Here is a 14,458-nt window from a genome sequence, read left to right on the forward strand (position 1 = left end):
CAACTCACTCAAGTGACAAATCTCTGTTCAGGCTCTCAAAATGATAGAAAATGAGATACCCGCAGGTGCGCCTAACAAAAGCTGCGGACCCGCAGGTTCTCCGAACAAAAGGTGCGGACGTCAAATTCACTCACTTTCATGCAGAGAAGCGCGCGCACGTGGTGTTATAGACATTTTTGTGCCCTACAACCCCAAGCATAAAATGTCCATAAACCAAGGGCTCCTAAGTCCTTAAAAGTGTTGTTCTAACCCCTAAAGGAACAAGGTCAACAGATTACAGCTTCTCCCAGAAGTTCTCCATGAAAAACTACTCAGAATTGGTCAAAACAGGATCATTGCAGCTGCTCCACTGGCTAAGTGCGTTGCATCTCACCTAAATACACTGTGAGGGTGCGTTGCATTTCAAAAGTCCCTTCTGTGGGGTGCGATGGGCGAGAAATGACAAATGGCAGTGTCATTCCGCGAGGTGGAGAGGCAATGGAAGCTTCGAGAATCTTCTCCTGTGACACTTGCCTCATTGAATTCGACCAAGGATGAGTAAGAGGCCCTCAGTCTCCAAGTGGAAGCAAGAACTATCAGAGAGAAGACACTAATCAAATCACAAGCTGACTCATCCCCCTTACAGATATCTATATATGGATCCCTCATCCCAGAGATCCGGAGGCTGGAATTTTGCATATTGTAAGGAATTGCTGTTGGTTTCTAGAGACAAACATCAGATTGTTGGGTGATCTAAGCTTTGTTTGAGGTGAAGAGGGGCTTCTTTGCTGGGAGGTTGATGCTGGGTCGGAACAAATGGTTGTAACTCCTCCTGGCTCTTTTCTTGTTTATCAATAAAAGCTATTTGAGTTTTCCTCCATGCTTTTGTATCATTGATGCTTGCTACATTTGTATGGTCAATTTACATCTGATCCTAGATTGTTTATGATTATAGATCCACGTCTTTGTATAGTGCTATGCTTCTGTGATCTTACAGGTACTTTGTGAAGCTGGGCGTGCAAGGGAGCAGGTAGCTGAGTACTATCAAAGAAGAGAGGAATCGAATAAAGGGATTAGCGCAAGACAGAGGTTGGTCTTTCTGTTCCTCTCTATCTATAATTCATAAAGGAAAAACATAAGTAGCTTTTCTCTGTTTGTTTCTAAGGCAGCTGTCACACCTTAGTGGGATAGAGTAGTTCTATATAGACACTTTTCCCTGTAACAAAATGGCGACTCCGCTGGGGAGATAATTAGTTTGTTTGTTTATCATTCTTTGTTGTCTATTTCATAAACTTACAAGTAGCATTCGAACTGCATTTGCCATAACAAATGCAAAGTAGACAACTGCTACTTCAATCCATCTACTGGATCTGTTTATGATTTAAACAACTGATTCACAAACTATCTGATTGCCCTTGTGATAGCTCTTAGATCCTCCTTAGATCTACCCCTGATTGTTGCATTACTGATTGCTTTTTTGCTCGGCCAAAACCCAAGAATTGAACTGTAAACTGTGACCCGGAGACGGAACAGAGTCTCGTTTCTGGCCCAGCGCAGGTACTGTTCAAAGATTCTGAATTTCAGCGCACTTCCCGAGTGGACAACCTGCGTTGCATTTCAGATTCTCTGTGTTACAGGTGCGCTGATCAGACTAGCTCTGTGCAGTTGTGGTTTCTGTGGATCATTCTTTCTAGTTCTATTCCTGAATTTTGCTGCCTGTGATCAGTATATGTCTGTTTGAAACCCCTTTTCCTTACTGTTATTCCGCCTCCTTTGTACAAAAGAACTGTAGATGTTTTTGTGTGTTTGTTGAGTCATTTACAGTTCTCCTTTGCAAAAGTAGCATAATCGTACTGTCGCCCTTTGATTTGAAACTGTCGCAAGTGTCGATTTCAATCGTAGGAAAGAGTTTGATTGCTGTTGATGGTCGATTATCCTGTTACTGTTGCTTTTGGTCTGAATTTGTAATTTTCTAGTGTCAAGAACGAGTATTCATTTCAAAATCGTAAGGTGTTGTGATCGTCTCCATTTTTGATTTCGAAAAGAAACTTGTTTATATTTGTCGCTTGAAAAGAAATTTAGATTTGTGCATCAGCTTTCTTTTTAGCATCCATATACTAAGAAAGTCGAAAAACAAATACATGCATGTGCATTTGCATATAGACAGTCTGATTGGCTTGATTTAGGAAAGTGCATTTAGAGTGTGCTCTTTGCTCCTTGTGAAAAGATTCTGTCTTTCTTTTCCCTAGTAGCTAGGATTTTCATTGCATAAAAGAGATAAAAAGTTTGTTTATCATCTTAGACTGCATTTTAGGAATTACATCTACATCTCGTGGTGAACCTGAAAGGCAAACTTCATAAACAAGATCAACTTAAAATAAATTCAATGAATCTAACAACGCTTTGGAACTTAATGCACAACATTTAGAAGTCTAGGCTAGAGACGTATTCCGGCGTCGTAAAGCCTGGCAACTGTTGTTCTCACTGATGGCTGGGTGATTCCTCCACTTTGAGGCGATAAGTGCCAGTACGGACTTGTGCTCCCACGTACCGTCGAGTATATTTTGGGAGACCCCAATAGGCTTAAATCCTTTATCCATAGGAAGCCGTGTCTGCCGCCCTATCGATCGCAATGCACTGAACACAGCATTCGGGAAGATTGACTGCCGTACCGTAAAAAGTATTCTGCAGTTTTGCGATTGGTTTGGTACTCCCTCTACCTAGATTTCCAGAGCAGTCCCTTTTGTTCCTTTTCAGACTCCTTAACAGAACAGGTCCATCTGAGCACTTGTCACTTCAGGCTCATTAAAAATCGAAGGCGACTAGAGTCATCTTTTGTTTTTTCTCGACTCTTAAAAACTGAAAAAACAAGTTGTGTCAAAGCGTCTAAAATTTATTTTAAACGGAATATTCATTACCCCTTTCCTACGTTGATCTTGGGTTGAGAAAATGGAATCCACCAACCAAGGAATTCCCCTTGGAGGAAATCCTAGTCCCTTCTCCTCTTGGGGGGATGTTGGTGCACCCCATATGGCCACATTGTCGCTTCCAGGACTGACAATTGGTTTGCCTGTATGGCTCTTCTCAACCTCCGTCGTTCAGAACACCACAATTCCTGAACAATCGAATAAGCAATTAGACGAGTCCAAAGTTACCCACCAACCTTCTACTTCCTCTAATTCTTCCTCTCCTCCTTCCTCTTCGCTTGATGGGGCTGGTAAAGCCAAAAGTCAAGTACCTAAGGAGAAGAAGGAAAAGAAGAAGAAAGAGAAGAAGAAGAAGGAGCCAAAAGCGAATGGGGGCAAACGAGTGTCATCTAGCGAAAATCCACACACTGCACCGACCAGGCCTAAATTGCCATGTGTCATTTGCAAAGGAGACCACTATCACAGAGATTGTCCTTGCATCCCTCGGATCTTAAGGGACTGATCTCCTCGTATGCACAACCCAGTGTCGTCAACCTCTGATGATCATGTTGAAAACACACCGTCAACTAGTGACAGTGAAGCCCCAGGACAAAAAGGAAAATATAGATTTCCTTGTAAACTGTGCGAAGGCGATCATGCCGTCCACCATTGTCCCTTCTTAGACGAAGCTAAAAGAGTTTTGGACGATTTTCCGGTTTCACCGTTACGACTTCCTCCTGGATATAAAAAACTCTTGCCAAGTCCGTCACTAGTTGAAAATCCGGCTGGCCCGCTCAGGTGGTCAGCTGAAGCACCTATCATTGAAGATAAACCATCTGAATCCATACCAGATGAAAGTCAAAAGGTCGAGGCGGCAGTTGACCCGGTCTTGCCTTCAGAGGTTCCATCTTCAGATGATACAGTCACTGAAGAGAACAAGGATGACACCGTCTAAATTCTTTTCATAAGCACAGACTCCAACGAACATGGGGGCAATTTAACCGTTCCTTTACCGCAGGAAGGAAGTTCGTTAGAGTCGTACCCGGCCGTCTATTCGGTCCCACCTCCAAGCAACCTAGTTGTCTCCTTCGACTGGAATCAACTAGGCAGACCCCGTTTACCAACTAGTATACCATTCCAAATTATTGTTCAAATATATAGAATGGTTATGGCTGGTACCATCATAGATGAGGGGGCTTCTGTGAGTATCCTTTCCTCAACTGCTTGGAAAGCGCTTGGTTCGCCATCGCTTTTGCCTGAGATGAGAAATCTAACAGGTTTTGATAAAGGAACCAGTCGACCGTTAGGGATCCTTCCCGATGTGCCCATAACATTGAGAGGGAAAACCGTTCACATGAACGTGATGGTAGTTCGAGGACCCCTGGATTACAATCTACTCCTTGGACGAGACTATATTATTGCATGAGAGCCATTGTCTCATCACTCTTTAGAGTGATGTGTTTTCTGCACGAAGGAAGAGTGGTCAAGCTCGTAGACCAGCTTTCATTTCCCGGATCACGCATAGCAAATAGTAATATACCATCCCTAAATGGTCTTTTTACGCAAGAAATGTCTCAATCCCCGGTCCGTCCACCCGATGAGCGCGAGTGATTCGGGGGGACATGACTGAAACCCAGGGGGCATGCACCCTGGCCTGCTTCGGCAGGAAAACTTCGGGTATAGGGTAGGTTTCCGCGAGAGAATATGACCTCCGTACTCCCGTCCGTGATTGGAAGAGGGAGTTGGACTGGAATAAGATCCTCTTGTCAAAGTTATGTGGGTTGGCGGGCATCGCTGCTCGCCTTTGTTTATTTCGGTAGACATCGCCGAAGAAGTGTTTTGTTTACGAGCTAAATAGAACAATCTTTGGGTAGCCTGAAAGAGGTATACCTTTCCTGATAAAACAAATGTTTTGTCAGCTCGAATAGAAGGTGACCTTGAGACATTCTTGTCAGCTCGAATAGAAGGGTCAAATCTCTAAAAGTTGCCATTTTATATGAGACATTCTTATCACACGACTGGATTGATCGAGCAGTTTTAGCACATAGTTCAAGCTCGTTAAAAAATAAACATAAGACATGAGAAAATGTTTCCACCCGTGTTTAAGCTCGTTAAAAAATGAACTATTCCCCGGTAAATAACCATCGTGAATGTAATACTTCAGCCATTAAAGCCTTGGTCGTGTTTGCACCGTCACCTCCACTTTTTCATTGGCCGATCATTCACCTCCATTTGATTGTTTACCCTTTTGAGGAATAGCTGCGAAGAGTGATTTCACTAGCCATCCTTGTGACACTGCCGTGATTGGAAAATTCCAAACCTTACCTGGAATCCGCTGCTACCCGTTTTATCACTCGTTCCTCAAAATACGAGTCTCCTTTAAGCTCTTTTCAACTGACTCGTAAAATATGAAAAGATTGCCGAGCCATTGGCCTCTCTAGCTCGTTAAAGGGACAGGAAGTGCTATCCCTCCTCTAGATTTTAATCTTTTTGGACCTGAGGGATTATTACACAAAAAGATCGAGCGCTTGTTTTGTTCGGCTCATTAAAAGTATCGAAAATCCATCCCTTCTGTATTGTTTTATACTTTTTCGGACTTAAGGGATTAGATGACGAAAAAGGAATTTTGGAGTTACCTTTACGTTCCTTTTCAGACTCTCTAAAATTGAAAAGGACCGAGTTATCTTTGTCGTTAAACTCGTTAAAAAGATTAATAGCGACAAACTTGTCTATAGACGAGAACGAGTTTCACTATCGCTAGGCTCGTTAAAACATAGCGATGGGTTTGCCCGAAGGGCAAATTATAGAACAAGCATATGTTATCCTCCTCAAGCTTGACAAAAATAAAGAGGTACTGGTCAGCAATGACTGGGGAAAAATTGGGAAGAAAACTCAAAGAAACTTTGTTGGTAGCAAGTCGCTCTTGAACATGACACTTCCGCTCCGTGTCCGAGTCGGGTTGGGTTGTTTCATTCACCGGTCACATCACCATGGTCACGCCATACCATCCACATTTGGGGTCAATGCTACCAATCCATCACATCAGTGTCGCCGATATGTTCAAGAGAAGTCATTCAGAGAATTCACCTGTGTCCCACCCACTACCATACATTATACTCCATTCTTTCATGACCGCCACCCTGAACCTTATATCACCAGATCGTTCTCACCTCCATTAAAATAATTTGCTCCATTTCGTGTCATTGATGTGGGATTCATTAAGGCCCTCCTGTGACGGATCACTTCTTGTCGACATCAGCTTATTATCCAAGAAGTTGATCTAGGAACACCCCATTCAGTACTTTGAAGCTTGCATGCCTCAATGGCAAGTTTCTCACTTCCGGCGACAGGTTTACATCAATGGCCTTCGACCGAAAGATTTTGCGTGGTGTTCGACGCCAAGCCCTTTATTCACACCACGTGAATTGTACTGCAGTACCTTGAGGGTCATTATCATTATTGGTGATTCCTCTCGCGCTTGTTAACAGTTTACATCATTGACTGGTAATCAAGCGATGTCTTTTCATGTTCGACTTCAGAACATTTCTCACATGGATCGACTTGTACTTCGAGTGAAGATCGGACGAGATTGAAGACCTCGGATCTAGTTTCATCCATCCGGGATGCGATATATATTCAGGGAAATAAAGACATTAAATGTACATCATTGCCGCATAGATAATCATCCACTCAAAAGGATGATGGCTCTATCAGAATCATCAGTCTACACTCAGACGATTGTCTGTCCTATGTACATGAAAATGAATTTATAAAGCTGAGCATGGGAATGCCCGCCTCAGCTAGATCATGAAAATATTATGAAGATAATGTATTGTATTTTATCTTATTACAGGTCTCCTCCCAGCATTGAAAGAACTTCGGATCCTCATAATAAAGCATTTCACCCGACACCAAAAGGTTAACAGCCTCATACTTTAGGGGGCAACTGTTATAAACATTTTTGTGCCCTACAACCCCAAGCATGAAATGTCCATAAACCAAGGGCTCCTAAGTCCCTAAAAGTGTTGTTCTAACCCCTAAAGGAACAAGGTCAACAGATTACAACTTCTCCCAGAAGTTCTCCATGAAAAACTACTCAGAATTGGTCAAAACAGGATCATTGCAGCTGCTCCACTAGCTAAGTGCATTGCATCTCACCTAAATACACTGTGAGGGTGCGTTGCATTTCAAAAGTCCCTTCTGTGGGGTGCGATGGGTGAGAAATGACAAATGGCAGTGTCATTCCGCGAGGTGGAGAGGCAATGGAAGCTTCTAGAATCTTCTCCTGTGACACTTGCCTCACTGAATTTGACCAAGGATGAGTAAGAGGCCCTCAGTCTCCAAGTGGAAGAAAGAACTATCAGAGAGAAGAAACTAATCAAATCACAAGCTGACTCATCCCCCTTACAGATATCTATATATGGATCCCTCATCCCAGAGATTCGGAGGCTAGAATTTTGCTTATTGTAAGGAATTGATGTTGGTTTCTAGAGACAAACATCAGATTGTTGGGTGATCTAAGCTTTGTTTGAGGTGAAGAGGGGCTTCTTTGCTGGGAGGTTGATGCTGGGTCGGAACAACTGGTTGTAACTCCTCCTGGCTCTTTTCTTGTTTATCAATAAAAGCTATTTGAGTTTTCCTCCATGCTTTTGTATCATTGATGCTTGTTACATTTGTATGGTCAATTTACATCTGATCCTAGATTGTTTATGATTATAGATCCATGTATTTGTATAGTGCTATGCTTCTTGATCTTACAGGTACTTTGTGAAGCTGGGCGTGCAAGGGAGCAGGTAGCTGAGGACTATCAAAGAAGAGAGGAATCGAATAGAGGGATTAGCGCAAGACAGAGGTTGGTCTTTCTGTTCCTCTCTATCTATAATTCATAAAGGAAAAACATAAGTAGCTTTTCTCTATTTGTTTCTAAGGTAGCTGTCACACCTTAGTGGGATAGAGTAGTTCTATATAGACACTTTTCCCTGTAACACGTGGGAAATTGTATGATTGATCCATGGTATTTAGTCCGATGTTTTTGATCCTATGGTTTTGGTCCGTGGTATTGCATCTAAAATATTGAACCCTGGTTTTGGGTCCCTTGTATTGGCTTTCTATGGTTTTGATCCATGGTTTGAGTAAGGGCTTGCCTATAAAAAGGAAAGGAGATCAATTGGCTAGGTACTCATGTGTTGAATATCTTAAGACGAACAAGATCTGAAATACTTGTAAACGGTTGGTGAGCTATAGTTGAACCTGAACATGAGAAGACAGATCAATTGAGGGGTCTTGATCTCTTTGGCGAATGATCAGATCTGTGAATATGACAGTCGAGGGTATATCTGAGGACTGATAAACTGTCTTTATCCAGAGGTTCGCAGGCCAGAAATAGTTTAGGTGCGAAGGTACGCAGATCAAAAGACGCCCTAGCTGCGGAGAAGCCAACAGTGCAGGTGCGGAGGTGCGTGGAGCAGCCGACAGTGCAGGTGCGGAGGTGTGCAAATCACAGACAGCGTAGGTGCCGAGGTACGCAGATTAGGAGACGCTTCAGGTGTGGAGGTACGCAGATCAGGAGACGCCTCAGGTGTGGAGGTACGCAGATCAGGAGACGCCTTAGGTGCGGAGGTCCATAGGGCAGAGACAGTGAAAGTGCGAAGTTGCGCAGGCCATAGACAAGCGCAGGAGCGAAGCTACGGAGGCCAATGACAGAGAAAGTGCGGACATCCACAGGTTACTATTGGTGAAGTTGCAGACTTTTCTCTTGATATATGTTTTAGCTGATTCTGTCTATCATTGCTATGTTCAGGGTTCTGAATTGGTGTCTGATTACTGGTACTGTGTTCTGAGAAGTTCTTAATTCAATATTTGCACAAGGAAGTTGGTTGATTGCAGATCTAATTGATGTTTGATTGAGATTCTTGGATCCAGTTTGAAAATTTATGAAATGTGGTCCCTGGAAGAAAAGAGAAGGTTGAAGCCTTCAGTAGGTGAGCACCTACGTACTAGTAGCTCAGCTAGTACAAGAGCTAAGGGGGTTGTAGCTCCCTTCCAGGAGAGTCTGGAAAATGAGAGAGGGTTGTAGCTCTCTGCAGGTTGCAGCCTGCGTACTAGTAAAGGACTGCACCAGTACAGAATCATTGTAAAAAGAAGTTTCTAATTGAAAGAAGATAGAGACACATTGCAGCAGGTGGTTTTCACCCACATTGGGTTTCCACCTTATATCTGGTGTTATTTGGTGTGATTGTCTGTTTTTCTTGTTCCTATTCATTATATGGTACTGACATTCAAATTAATGGTCAACATTGGAATAATAAATTAAATTATAAATCTAGAGGGTATATTGAAAAGAATTTGATAATACTGATTCACCCCCCCTCTCAGTATTATTTCCAACAACTGGAATCAGAGGAGGTCCTTCAGAAGAAGCTTGATCGCTTGAAGGGAGATCTATCATCATGAGCAACTACGAGAGAGAAGCATTGATCAGGGCACCAATTTTTGATGGGACAAACTTCGTATATTGGAAGGTAAGAGTCACTGCCTATCTTCAATCTCTTAGTACAGAAGTCTGGGATATCATAGATACAGGGTACACTTTTTCGTTAGCAACACCTACAGATCTGGCTGGTAAGAAGCAATATGAAACAAATGCAAAGGCTGTCAATACTCTATTAGGATGTCTATCTCAATCAGAGTTCGTCAAGGTTATGCAGTACAAATCCGCAAAAGAAATATGGGATAAGATCGTTCTGAGCTATGAAGGAGATGAACACGTAAAACAAGCAAAACTTCAAACCCTCAAAATTTAGTATGAAAATCTCAAAATGTACAATGATGAAAGTGTGGATAACTATTTTCTACGTATAGATGAGATTGTTAATTGTATGAAAAACTTGGGTGAAGAAATAAAAGAGGCTGTTGTGGTTGAAAAGGTACTAAGATCTTTATCCTCTAAGTTTCAATCAAAAGTTTCTGTTATAGAAGAAAAACAGAATCTACAGCAACTTACCATGCCACAACTACATGGGATTCTAACTGCTTACGAAATGAGGACAGGAGGACCATCAGACAGGAGAGAAGCTACATTCAAGGCTGCAGGCAAAGGAGATTACTATGAGTCAGGACATATTTCAGAAGAAGAGGAAGAATCAAATTTTGTCAAGAACCTTCAACGGGGTGCTGGAAGATTCAGAGGTAAGTTACCTTTCAAATGCTTTGCTTGTGGAAGAGTTGGTCACTATGCTGCCAAGTGTCCTCATAAGGATAAGCTTGACAAAGGTAAGGAACCTGTTAGATGGAACAAGAAACAGAATGTAAATAAGAAAAGCTATTACACTCATGAAGATAGTGATGGACTTTCAAATAGTGATGAAGATGAACAAGGTAATAATTATAGACTTTTAATGGCCTTTGAAGATGATGATTTCATGGATGCTATAGATGAAGAAGGTCTGTATGAAGAAATTTCTAAACTCAAAATTTGTTTAGAAGAGAAAAATATGATTATTGATACTCTGCAATTCCAACTGGCTGAAAGGGAAAAACATCATGAAAAGTTGGAATGTGAAATTGTGGGTCTTAGAAAAGAGATTGAGAAAACAAAAGCGCTTAATCTTAGATTTGTTAAAGGATTTGAAACTCTAGATGAGATTATCAATGTGCAGCGTTCTCCTCTAATCAAGACAGGTCTAGGATATAATGAAGAAGCATCTCAAGTGCAGAAACCATCCACCTCCAAAAGTTATCTTGATGTAGCAAGGAGGAGTGAACAAATTGACAATCGACAGCAAAGGCACTATGGAGATCACCAGGTAAATCAGGGACAATTTACCTCAAGAATGAACAAAGACTACCAGGTAAATCGGGGGCAATCTACTTTAAGGATGAACAGAAGCTACAACCAGCCACAGGTAAAACATTCTCAATTTGCCTCAAGAATGGATGTCGATAGAAACTACAATCATTCGGTTGGTAGATTTGATAATCGCAAGAGTTTTTTCAATGGCCAATGTTTCTCTTGTCATAACTTTGGTCACAAAGAAGCTCAATGTGTTGCCTATAAGACAATCATGACTAGAGAAGCTCAAAAACAAAGAAGTATGACTGGGATCACGAAAAGAACCTACAATAACTTTTCTCCCCTTGAGAATGAAATTGAATGTTCTATTTGCAACAACTTCAGTCATGAAGATTCTGAATGCAGGAGCAGGTTTCGGCAAACAAAGGAACAAGCCTCAAATGCCAAAACATGGAGAATGAAAGAACCACAACCAGAAAGATTTGGTATAGCCTTATATGCGGAAGGGCAAGAAAACCAATGGTACATCGACAGTGGATGTTCGAAACATATGACGGGTGATAAAGGAAAACTTCAGTCATATCGTGCCTTAGAGAAGGAGAAGAAGGTCTCATTTGGAAATGACACCCCTGCGTCCATAAAAGGTAAAGGTTCTGTTCAGTTGAAAGAAAAGGTCAAAGCTGGAAATGTTATGTATGTTGATGGCTTAAAGCATAATCTATTGAGTGTCAGTCAGATGTGCGATCAAGGAACGGAGGTAATATTTCGATCAAATGGATGTAGTGTTCGTGATCTTGATACAGGAAAAACAGTGATCAAAGGCATAAGGACTCCAAATAATTTATACATATTCAAAGAAGGACAACATCAATGCTATCTAAGCAAGAACGATGAACACTGGTTATGGCACAGAAGATTGGGGCATCTTAGCTTCTCACAGATAAGGAAAGCATGCAAATACCAGGCAGTTTGTGGTCTTCCAGACATCAGAATTCCAGACAATACAATATGCAAATCATGTCAGTTTGGTAAGCAAACCAGAACTAACTTCCCTAAGAAGGAAGGATCAGCTAGCAGGCCACTTGAACTTGTCCACACTGATGTATGTGGTCCATCTAGGAAAAGGTCACCTCGAGGAGAAGAATATTTTATATTATTCATTGACGACTTTTACAGGATGTGTTGGATAGGACTTATGAAGCACAAAGACGAAGCCTTTGAAAAGTTCAAATCATTCAAAGCCTTGGTTGAGAACGAATCAGATCACAAAATCAAATGCCTCAGGTCTGATAGAGGTGGGGAGTTTACCTCGAATGAATTTTTCGATTTTTGTGAAAAACATGGAATAAGAAGGGAATTCTCTACAACTAGGACTCCTCAGCAAAATGGAGTAGTGGAAAGGATGAATAGAACGGTTCAACAAATGGTGCGTGCTATGCTTGATGAGTCTGGAACTCCCGCAACCTTCTGGGGTGAAGCCGGATTTGTTGTAGTTGTTATTCTCAACAAGACAAATATCCGGGTGAAAAACACTCAAACTCCTCATGAGCTCTAGTATGGTGAGACTCCTTCGGTAAAACATTTCAAAATTTTTGGAAGCAAATGCTATATTAAAAATAATGATGAAAATATTGGCAAGTTTGAACCTAGAGTAGATGAAGGCATTCTCCTTGGTTATTCTCCTCACAGCAAAGCATACAAATGTTACAATAAAAGGCTTGGAAGAATTGTCGACAGCATTGATGTAGTGGTGGATGAAGAAGAAATCACTCCCAAACAGGTAAGATCTGAAGACTTCGAAGATGATGAGGACTATCCATCAACATCAAATCAGATTCATGATGAAGAAGAAACCCATGAGACACCAGAGGAACAGATAAGGATACAAGAAAAGACTCCATCCAGGTATGTTCAAAAGAATCATCCAGAATCTCAAATTTTGGGGAAAAAGGAGGCAAGTATACAAACAAGAAGAACAATTGCAGAAGCTTCAAGCTATTTGGCATTACTCTCCTCCACTGAACCACAAAATGTAAAAGAGGCATGCAAAGATGAATGCTGGGTCAAGGCAATGGATGAAGAACTTGAGCAGATCGAAAAGAATAACACTTGGGAGTTGGTTCCTAGACCAAAAGATAAGAATGTCATAGGGACAAAATGGATCTTCAAAAACAAGTTGAATGAAAATGGGGAAGTAATTAGAAACAAGGCGAGACTTGTTTGTAAAGGGTATGCTCAACAAGAGGAATAGACTTTGAAGAAACTTTTGCTCCCATTGCTAGACTTGAGGCCATCAGAATGTTCCTTGCTCTGTTTAGCTTTCAAAAGTTCAAAGTATTTCAAATGGATGTGAAATCAGCCTTTCTGAATGGAGACTTAGAAGAAGAAGTGTACATTGAGCAACCAGATGGTTTCATCCTTGGGAATGATCCAAATCTTGTATGCAGACTAAAAAAGGCTCTCTATGGTCTTAAACAGGCTCCAAGGGCTTGGTACTATCGTTTGGACAAATACCTTCATCAACAAGGTTTTTCAAAAGGATCAGCAGATAGCAATCTTTATATAAAAATTGAAAATGACAAATTGCTAATACTTGTTGTGTATGTAGATGATATTATCTTTGGCAGCAATGAAGAAGCTATGAGTCAAAACTTTGCCTTGGTAATGCAGAAAGAATTCGAAATGTCATTGCTTGGAGAGCTGACATATTTTCTTGGTCTACAAATCCAACAAAATGAAGGCGGTATCTTTTTATCTCAAACCAAGTACCTCAAGCAGATCTTGAAGAAATATGGCATGGAAGATTCGAAACCAGTATGTACCCCTATGGTTACAGGATGCAGCCTCAGTGCAAATGATGAATCAGCAGCAATGCATCAACCAACCTATAGATCCATGATTGGAAGTCTGCTTTATTTGACGGGTACTCGACCAGACATCATGCATTCAGTGGGAATAGTTGGAAGATTTCAGGCAAATCCAAAGGAAACTCATCTTTAGGCAGTTAAGAGAATCTTCAAGTATCTTCAAGGAACTCAAAACTATGGCTTATGGTATCCTAGAGATACAGATCTCACACTTCATGCTTATACAGATGCAGATTGGGCCAGAAGCGTGGATGACAGAAAAAGCACTAGTGGTGGTGCATTCTTCATGGGTTCCAGATTAGTATCTTGGTTCAGCAAGAAACAGAGTTCAATAGCATTATCTACAGTTGAAGCAGAGTATGTGGCTGCTGCATCTTGTTGCACACAACTTCTTTGGATGATGTAAACTTTGCAGGATTTTCAAATCACTTGTACTCCGCCTATCTCCATCCTATGTGATAATACAAGTGCTATCAGCATTTCAAAGAACCCAGTCATGCATTCAAAGACCAAGCATATACCTATCAAATATCATTTTCTCTAGGAACAAGTTCTTGAACAAAAGGTCAAGTTGGAGTATGTTCCCTCTAAGGAACAAGTTGCTAATATACTCACCAAACCATTGCCCAGGGAGACCTTTGAATACCTCAGAAAAAAGCTGGGGGTAGTTGATGCATCATCTTGCTGTTGAATCTTGTCTGTTTCAGAGATTGTTGGTTGTACGCGAGTTTCATATGGGGTATACGCGTACATTCGCTGGTTTATGGATTGGTCAAAGACCAACTGGCACAGGTTCAGGGGGAGCATATATTCTTCTAATAATGCATTGTTGGCATTATTGTAGAAGATCTTGGAAGAGCAAGTACAAAAGGAGAACATGGATGCTGATCTGAATAATGCTACTAATGTTTTGT

Source organism: Pinus tabuliformis, chromosome X, assembly GCF_031772625.1.
Source record: "Pinus tabuliformis cultivar Carrire ecotype Pingquan chromosome X, CPIR1, whole genome shotgun sequence".
NCBI classification, from domain to species: Eukaryota; Viridiplantae; Streptophyta; class Pinopsida; order Pinales; family Pinaceae; genus Pinus; species Pinus tabuliformis.